The sequence below is a fragment of the Halichoerus grypus genome, chromosome 10, assembly GCF_964656455.1.
Source record: "Halichoerus grypus chromosome 10, mHalGry1.hap1.1, whole genome shotgun sequence".
Taxonomy (NCBI): Eukaryota; Metazoa; Chordata; class Mammalia; order Carnivora; family Phocidae; genus Halichoerus; species Halichoerus grypus.
The window spans coordinates 111,590,534-111,599,773 of NC_135721.1; positions in this window are offsets into that span (position 1 = coordinate 111,590,534).

Sequence of the window (9,240 nt, forward strand, 5' to 3'; positions counted from 1 at the left end):
TCTTGGTGAGGGATCTGGAGAGATGGGTGGGATTTGGGAGGAAGGGAAGGGCCTTCCAGGTGGGCAGAAGAGTCTGAACAAAAGCCCAGGGTAGGAGTGCACCTGGCATGTTGATGGGAGAGAGGACCGGTGCGGGTCACGGTGTGAGGTGCAAGCTGGAAGCGGGGGGTGGGGGGGTTGCGGGGAGCCCTGAGTGCCGTGCCTACCATCTCTCATCAGTGCCATCGCCAGCATTAACTCAGCTGCCGTCCCACTGGCGGTCCATATGCGTCATCTGACCCTTCCAGCAACTCCAGGACGTGGCCACCACGATGCCCACCTTGCAGATGAGGAAACTGACTAGGGAGCCCCAAGGAGGCAGGAGCGGGGCTGCTGACTCGCCCCGGTATGCCCTGCCCCCAGCCCTGGGGGAGAGGGAGGGGGGAAGGGAGAAAAGCAGATGGAGGGATGAAGGATGAGGGGCGTGGGGCTCCCCACCCCACCATCATCACCGCTTGCACCTTCTAGATTTCTGAAATGGCTCGTGCTGGCTGTGGTGTGCCCTCCTCAGCCCTCCGGACCCGAGCTGCTTTAACCCGCTGACCTGCGACTCCCCGGGGCTGAGATAAGCTGCAAGGCTGGCCCAGAACCCTCTCTCCTGCATTTGCATCCAGAGTTCTTTCTCCCACATTCGAAATGCAAGCGCTGCTGGACGACTGGATCCCTCAGAGCCCTGGGAATCCACGGGACTTACCCACCCAGTTCCAGCTATGCCAGGGTCGGGGAACCATAGGCTCTTGGGGTCTGGTCCTAGCCAGGACCTCAGTTTCCCCGTGTATAAGATAGACGTGCTCACTGTCAGACTGGAGAATTGCTGTGGGTGTTGATGCTTGTCTTGGGCCCCTGCTCCTTGGCTTCTCGTCTCAGAAAACAGCCTGGCCCTGCCCCAGACCCTTGCTAAGCCTCTGTCTCAGCAGGGACGGAGCAGCCCTGGACCAGGGGGTCAGCCACGAGTCCGAGCTCCGCTCCTGGTGCATTCTCACTGCAGCCTGAGTGAGTGTGCCAGGTCCCCCCCACGTAGGGGGCACTTGACATCGCCACCCCTCCTTTCCCTGCCTGGGCAGAGCAGGTCGCTTCTCCGGGCCCCAGGCTCTGGGCGGCTGCAATGGCCGCTCCCCTCTGCCCAGCCTCGCACCAGGGCTGTGTGAAGCCAGGACAACATGCCGGGTGGGAAAGAGCTTTGCAGATGGAAAACTTGGCCCATTGGGAAGATTTATTGCCGTGACGGTAAGTGTGTGGTCCAAAGGCCATCGGGGCCTGACAGCCCCGACCCAGAAGGCCATGCTGGAGCCCAGGCCCCTTTCCCTCTGTCAGTGATGAAGGAGCAGATGACCTGCTCCCCAGGGCCCTGACATCTGGTGGTATGCCAGCCAGGCCTGGGCTCTCTTTCAACCAACATCTCGCCTCTTATTTTGGCATGTCCGTCGCCCGACCAAGGCCCTGGTCAGCACCTCGATGGCCCAGGTTTGGGGAGGATACACAGGCAGCCCAAACCCCTGGATAAACCTGGAGAAGCAGGCCAAGCCCTCACTCCCTCTCAGCCCCCAAGGCCTGTCTCATCTCCCTTTTCTCCTCTAACCTGCTATCCAAGGGGGGCCTTGCCCTACCTGTGGCCCCCGCCAGCTTCCCCCCCTCCCTCATACCCCCTCCATTTCCACCCTTGCCACCAGAGACCTTTGGAAATCAAGGATTCAGGCAGATCTCTCCTGCTGGGTGCCTTCTGCCAAGTGTCCTGGCCGGTGTAGAGCCCTAAGGGGGCAACAGGGGCCAAAGGAGAGGAAGAGTGTCCCTGGGCTCTGTAGCCTGTGGACCCCTGGCCCGCTCGAGTGGCCTCCCACTGCTCCTGGGCCCTGGGTCCTGACTGAGAGGCACCCACACTCCTGCCCACAAGAGGCTGTCCCAGGTGCGGACGGTACCTGCTCCCTTTCCCCTCTGCCTGGACCCCACCCCTTCCCTTGCACCTGACATCTCCTCACCTCACCATCAAGCCTCGCTCAGGGCCCTCTTGCCATGCTGCCTCCAGTCTGTGTCAGGGGACCCTGTCTGTGTCCCCTCGGCAGGGTGAGCTCCTTATGTCAGAGCTGCAAGTCTCTCTCGGGTCTGTGAGCGCGTGGGCAAAGGTGCAGCAACCTAGTGGCTGGGGCTTGGAGCCCAGCTCTGTGCCTGGCTCCCGAAATGCTTGTCTGAGCCCCAAACGGATGGACATCCCTTGTCACCCTGCACGTGGCCACCCCAGGCCGTCGGGAGTGGTGTGACCTCAGGCTCAGCCAGGCTGAGCTATATTTAGACACCGGGGCCAGGGCGAGCTTCTGGGCCCAAGAAGGCAGGGCCCCAGGGACACCTCCTCATCTAGGGGGACGGTCCCTGTGTAAGAGGCCGTCACCCAGACCGGGCGCTGTTGGCTCCCACTGCCCCCAAAAAAGGCCAAGGAAAGATTCTGTTTGAACAAAGGAGGCTCTCTGGCTGGTTTTGTGTGTGGTGTGTGTTTATAGTTAGAAAAAACAAGTTCCGGGCTGGTTGGTCAGCTCCAAGGGTGGGCCAGAGGTGGGGGGGGGGCAGGGGCGAAAGTGGCGGGGGTGCTCCTGGCCAGCCGAGGGCCCCTGCCGCCCGCGCGGCTTGCCTCCCCTGCATACCTCGGGTGGCACCGTGCCAGGCCAGGGTGCGGCCACCCGGCGGGCGAGGAGGGGCTGCCCCGGCCCGGCTGCGTGCTCCCCTGCTCTCCCGGGCGGGCAGGAGGCAGGATGGATGTTCGCAATAATTACCCAGCTGCAGCTTCCCCCGAGCTGCCGCCATAGCAACGGTGCCGGGCGCCCCAGCCGAGCGGCCAAGTGGCAGGAGGGGGTGTGGGCGCTCTGGGCAGGTCGGGGAGGGGGTGCCACGAGCCCCAGGCGCAGCCCCGCTGTCTGTCTTTGTTGGCTCCCTCTCCCGCCTGCCCCCTCCCCAGAGGCCAGGGGGAGGGGGCTTTGTCTGGGCACCGGGAGGTTGGCACGGCCCAGGGGAGCCTCCAGCAGACGCCCCGTTCCCGCTGCCAGGACCCGTGGGGCCAGGGAAGCAGGTGTCAGGACTGGGGGTGCCGGGGGGGTCCCTGTGGCCCAGGGCCCGACTCAGGGCACATGGGCTGCCCACCGCACACCCGGGACCCTTGGGTGTGCGCACCCCCAATGTTGTCTCCCCTCTGCAGAGGGGCGTGTGTGGTCACTGGGCGCAGCCTGGGCGGGGCGTTTCTGACTCGGCTCACGCTGCCCTGCCGGGGTCCTGTTGGAACCAGGCATGGAGCTGCCTTGGGCAGGACTGGCTTTGTGTGCGCAGGTGCCTACGGGGGAGGCCCTGGGCCCAGAGGCAGTGTTTGGGGACCCCTAGAATCCTACCCCCACGGCACCCAGCCCCCTCCGCTCAATAGTAAAGGCTCTGTAGGCCTCCCTCCTGAGAACGTTTGATCTGAGGAAAGGGACAGCATTTACCTCCGTTTTACAGCTGGGGAAGCTGAGGCCAGAGAGGTGATGTGGCCTGGCTAAGGTCACACAGCTAAAAATATGGAATCTCAACCCAGTCCAGTCTTGTTACGGCCCTGCCATCGCTGTGGCTGTTCCCTGACCATCTGTCATCAGGTGGTGTAGCTCAGTGGTTAACCAAGAGTGCAGCCTCTGGGGCCTGGGGTGGGGCGGGGGGGGGGGCGGGGAGGAATGTGAGTCAACCTCTCCCAGCCTCAGCTTTCTCCTCTGCAAAGTGGGGATGGGGATGCAATGAACCTTCTCTTAGGGGCTGGTTGCACGCATTACAGAAAACCGAGCACAGAAAGAGCAATGCCTGGCATGTGGGAAGTGTTAGCTATTGTTATTGTTGGAATTATGATTATTTTTATTATTGTTACAACACAAGGAGGTGGACCTAGACTCTCACCAAAGCCCCTTTGGTTCCGGCCTCCCAGGGCTCTCCAGGCAGCTTTCTGAAGGCGAGGCCTCTCTGGCAGGCAGCAGAGAGGATGAGAGGGCTGGGGAGTGGGGAGTTCACAGCCTAGTGAGGAGGCGGGTGCTAATCGCCTAATCCCACAAGTGTGTCTGGGGTATGGCCTGTGTGAGGAAGGAGACAAACATGGGGCCGAGACGGGGCGTGCCGAGCAGGGCTGAGACCCCATTTACACAGAGCGAGCAGGGAGGGCCTCTCCAGGGGGCCAGGCTGGAGAGGCCAGGAAGAGGACGTTCTAGGACATGGCCTTGCTTGAGGAGCTGAAGGGGAGCCAGAGTTCTGGAGCAGAGAGGGACAGGGAGACTGAGGTCAGCGAGGTCACACAGGGTTGGATCTCCAGGGCTTCGTGGGCCATGGAGGAGAGTTTCTGGGTGTGATTCTAGAAGCTGTAGAAAGTTAGCAAGTGGTTTTCGTCAGAGAAGGATGTCAGTATATACTTGTTAAATGGATGAAGGAATGAATGCATGATTAAATGAATGGAAGTTTTCTTTTGCATTGGCCAACCAGAGATCCTCTCCCTCCACCTCCCCCCGCCCCCACCATTACCCCAGCCCTTCCTTGCTGGTTCGCTTCAATCATGTGTCAGCTGGGAGCCCACGGTCATGTGGTGGAGGATCAACAAGTAAATGGAAACATTCCAGATCAGTTGTTCCGCCAATATGGAGGAGCATTCTAAGAAAGGAGAGCTGACACTGGTCAGGGCACTGTCTGAGAGGGGTGTTGAAGGATCAACAGGAGTTCACTCCATTGCCAAGGCAGAAGACACAGTATCTGCACAGATTCAGAAACAGGAAACAGCTCAGCATGATGAGGGAGTTTTCTAGTATTTTCATAGGACCAGTGATAATTAAGGGCAGCTACCTTTATGGCGCTCTGCTGTAGGTCCAGTCCCCGGGCCACAGGCATGAGCTCATGGGAATCACACAATGTAAACCCTGCTCCCTTTGGGGCAGAGGCCCATTGCACCTTTCAGAATGAAGAATCGAGGTTCAGATAAGTCAAGTTGCCTGCTCAAGGTCACAGAGCCACCACAGAGCCCATGCCTTGTAACACTCGGGGGTGGGGTTGGACCGGCCGTCCTAGCTGGGCCATAACAGGCCCTGAAGGCCAAGCTAACATCGGGACCCAGTTCTGGGGCTCGTGGAGAGCCATAGTGGGGCTTGGAGATGGGGAGAGAGAGGCTCAGAGCTGTGTTTGAGAGGGAAGACTCTGTGGCCTCTGTGGAGGGTAGATGGAACCACGGAGCCCAGCTGAGAGGCTGCTACCGCAGGGCAAGTGGGGGGCGGTGAGGGCTTGATCCCCACGGGGGCCCTGGGACAGGACAGAGGGAAGCCTTTGAGGAAGGCCGAAGGGCAGGGGTGAGGCCAGGTGAGCGGAGAGAGGCCGCTGGCCTGGAGGCATGGCACGTGGCTAGAGGCCAAGTCTGACGAGCCTAACCGGAAGTTGGTGTTCTTGCCTCCCCTCTGGCTGGTTATATTTTCACTGATACGGACAAGAGTTGGCATTTTCTGCCTTGTGAGGGTGGCTTTTTCCTTTAAAGGTGGCTGGGACGAGGCCTTTCTTAACCCAGAGTGATGCTGGCTGATGGTGGCATTTCAGGCCCAGGGCCACCGCTGTGGGTTTTCCCCAGTCTCCAAGGCCCTTAACAAGCCAAGGGCACAGGGCACCATTCTCGGTGGTCGTGACCCTTGAGCGTGCTTATGGGAACCAGCATTTGGGAGGGGGTCTGGGCAGGGGTCGGACTGCCCCGGGGCCCACTCCAGAAGTTGCTGTAGCTCTAGAAATTGGAGAAGCTTCTGGAAGCCCAGCAGCGGCATTCCTGGCCTCCCTCTTTGGGCTTCCTGAGGCTGGGCCAGTGAACCGAAGCCCTTGGCCCGCCTGCCCGCTGCTCTGGGAATATTGTAGCCGGTAGGCCAAGCAGGTGGCGGCTCGAGCTGCAGGTGCTGCGTCACCTGAGCCCAGGTCATGGCTGCTCCAAGGGAGGAGGGAGCCTGTTCCCACCCGGCCTGCTGGCTGGTGCGCTTCCTCATAACTCAGAGAAGCCATGGCCTGGGGCCTTCCCTGGCCCGGAACCTGGGCTTTGTCAAGCCCCCACGCACACACCCCAGGCCCCTTCCAGGAGGCTGTCTGGAATCCCGTCGTCAGAGGTTGAAATCCTGGCTTTGCTTTTAACACTTAGGGGGCTTTGGGCAAGCCACCGCTTTGTCTGAGCCTCAATTTCCACACCTGTAAAGAGGGGTTGGTGGAGGACAGAAGGAGGTGATGAATGTCAAGGCCAGCCGGCCCCCGCACGGAGCAGACAGGAAGTGTGAGCCCCTGTGTCCCCTCCCGTTCCTCAGCAGCACAACCCGGAGGGGAGATGGGCCGAAACACGAGACCGCACCAAGTCACTGGAAGCCTGACGAATCTGGGCATGATTGCTTGTGAGAGGCCCCGCTCGAGCCCGGTGTGCTCTCAGCTTGGCGTCCAGATGGGCTCCCCGGAGCAGGGCACGCCTGGCCAACCGAGGCTCACAGATGGTGCCAGCACAGGACGCCAGACCCGGGTCTCTGGCGCCAGAGCCACGACTGGGGTGGGATGGGCCGCGGCGGTGGCCAGGGGCACCGTCGGCCTCCAGGCCCTCCCTTCCTCCCAGCAGCGCCTCAGCTGCCCAGGTCAGTCTCCCCCGGTGGTGGTCACACTGCTGATCTTGACGCCAAGTGTCACCAGCCTTCAGGGGCCCTTCTTCATCTGTAACCTTGTCGCCCTGTGAAGAGGCAGACAGCTGAGTCCCCAGGAATGGTCACTGGCTTCCGTCTACATGACCGGGTCCTCTCCAGCACACCCCAGAATCCTCGAAGGATGGGACGATCCCTTCTGGCCTCACCACTCTGGGATTTCCTTCTCCATCTTATAAGGCAGGCTGTGGAGCTGAGGCCACCACCATCCCCACCCCACCCACTGTACTGGGGGAGGGGGTGGGCAGCTGCATTCATGGCAAAACTCATTTAGAGCAGGTCAAGTCCCCACTCAGCAACCTCCAGAATGACTCTGCCGTTTTGGAATATTCCAGTTCCCGCAAGCCCCGCACAGCTGCCCCTCCCTCTGACCCACTCTTCTCCACCCTCTCCTGGCCCTCAGACACCCCAAGCAGGACCCCTCTTACACCTTTGCACTTAGCGTTCCCTCTGCCTCCAATGCTCTTCCCCCAGATCCCTACACATTCTGGCATGTCCTCGAAACCTCTGCTCCAATGCCCCCTCCTCGGGGGAGCCTTGATGACCACCTAAGGGCGCCTCCCCTCTACCTTGGAACCCCTCTACTTTCTCTAGTTTTCTGCTTAGCGCTTATATTATACAGAGTTCCCTTACTGTGCAATCGCCTGCCTCCCCACACCCTGCCCCCCAAGAATGCCAGGGCCACCAAAGTGAGGACCCGTATTGTTCGCCTCTGAATCCCAGGGCCTAGTGCTGTGCCTTTCACAGAGAAGGCACTTGATAACGATCGTCGAATGAATGAATGAGCGAATGAATGAGAGAAGGAATTCATCACTCAGCAAATATTTATGGGCACGTACTTTGGGCAAGATCTTACCATCGCTACAGGGCCTGGGAACCAAACCCCTCACACCAGGCCTTGGGGAGGACATCACAGGTCCGCTGATGCAGAAGCAGAGAACAGAAGGAGGCAGAGAGGAATCCCAGGGAACCCAGGCATGGATTCTCATCTGGGGCCATCTTCCATTTCCTAGCTGTGTGCTTTGGGGCTCAGCACTTGCCCCGTCTCAGCCCACAGTCCTCACTGTAAAGTGGGGCAAACAGTTCTGACCAAGGGGCCCCACCTGGCCTCCGCCTCAGCTCCCAACCACCACCATCTGGGCACATCTAAAATCCATTATCCACATGGCAGCCAGAGGGGCCTTTCTTTTTCTTCTTTCTTTCACAAAAAAGTATTTATTTATTTTTTGAATAGGTGACAAATTTGCATGGCTCAAAATTTGAAAGGTGCAAGAAAAAATGTAGAAAGCAGAAAGTATCCCTCCCACCCAGTCCCAGCCAGCCAGAACTCCTCCCTCGAGGCAGGCACTGTTTCCTCCTATTTTCATCTATCATGCCACAGATAATTTTATGCATATACAAGCTAATGCATACCTTAATCTCCGCTTTCGTTTTTTGGTTTTTTGTTTTTTTTAAGCAGACAGTAGCATGCCATGCACATGGTTCTGCCCCATGCTTTTTTCACTTGACAGTCAATCTGGAGAACTTTCAGGGGTCTTTTAAAAACAGACAGTTTAATTGGTCCCTCCCCTGCAAACTAGCCCTCTGGTGGATCCCTAGCATTCTCAGAATAAAATCCAGACTGCCACAGGGTGCTCTGTGATCTGGCCACTGCCAGCATCCCTGACCTTGCCTCTCTCTCTCCCCCACTCGCTCACTCTGCCCCAACCACTGTGGCCTCCTCACTGTTCCTCCAATATGGCAGGCACAGTCCCACCCCAGGGCCTTTGCACTTGCTGTTCTCTCTGCTCTCTGCCTCCACAAACTCTCTCAGCTCCCTCTTTTTTTCCGGTCTCTACTCAGTTAGCACCTGCCCAGAGAGCTCTTCCCGATTATCCTAACTAAAGCATCTACTCTCCCACGCTGTCCCTCGATTCCCCTTTCTTTGTCTTGATAGCATTGATTACCATTTGTGGGGGGGGGGGATGTAATTGTTCGTCATCTGACTCTTCCACCTGACTGAGCTCCATGGAGGTGAGCACTGGGTCCGTCTTGGTCCAACGCCACTCTAACACTTGGACTTTAACAAGTGCTCCATAACTATGTGTTGTCTGGTGAAGAAACAGATCCCCAGTTTACAGAGGAGGCAACCGAAGCACAGAGGAGGGAAATCCCTTGCCCAAAGCCAGCGGGGAGTCGCTGCAATTCATTCACCCAACCCGGGTTCTCCTCTGGGTCCCTCCTCCCTTTCCTAGCTGTGTGGTCCGGGCTGGCCTCTTGCCCTCTCTGAGCCCCAGCTCACCTTCCATCCTGTGAGGGAGGAAAATGAGATGGGTGTCCATGGTGCCTTCCCGGAGAACGCACGCAGCTTTACTCACACACCGCAATGGGTCCCTGTCCTTGGTCCCCCGGGAACGCCACCCGGGCTGGCCCATGATGACCACCTAATGCAAGGAGAAGGTTCCCAGTCATTAACAGTATTTTTAAACAACGATGCCAAGGAAATATTTTTAAAATCCTGTGTCGTGCTGGGGAACAG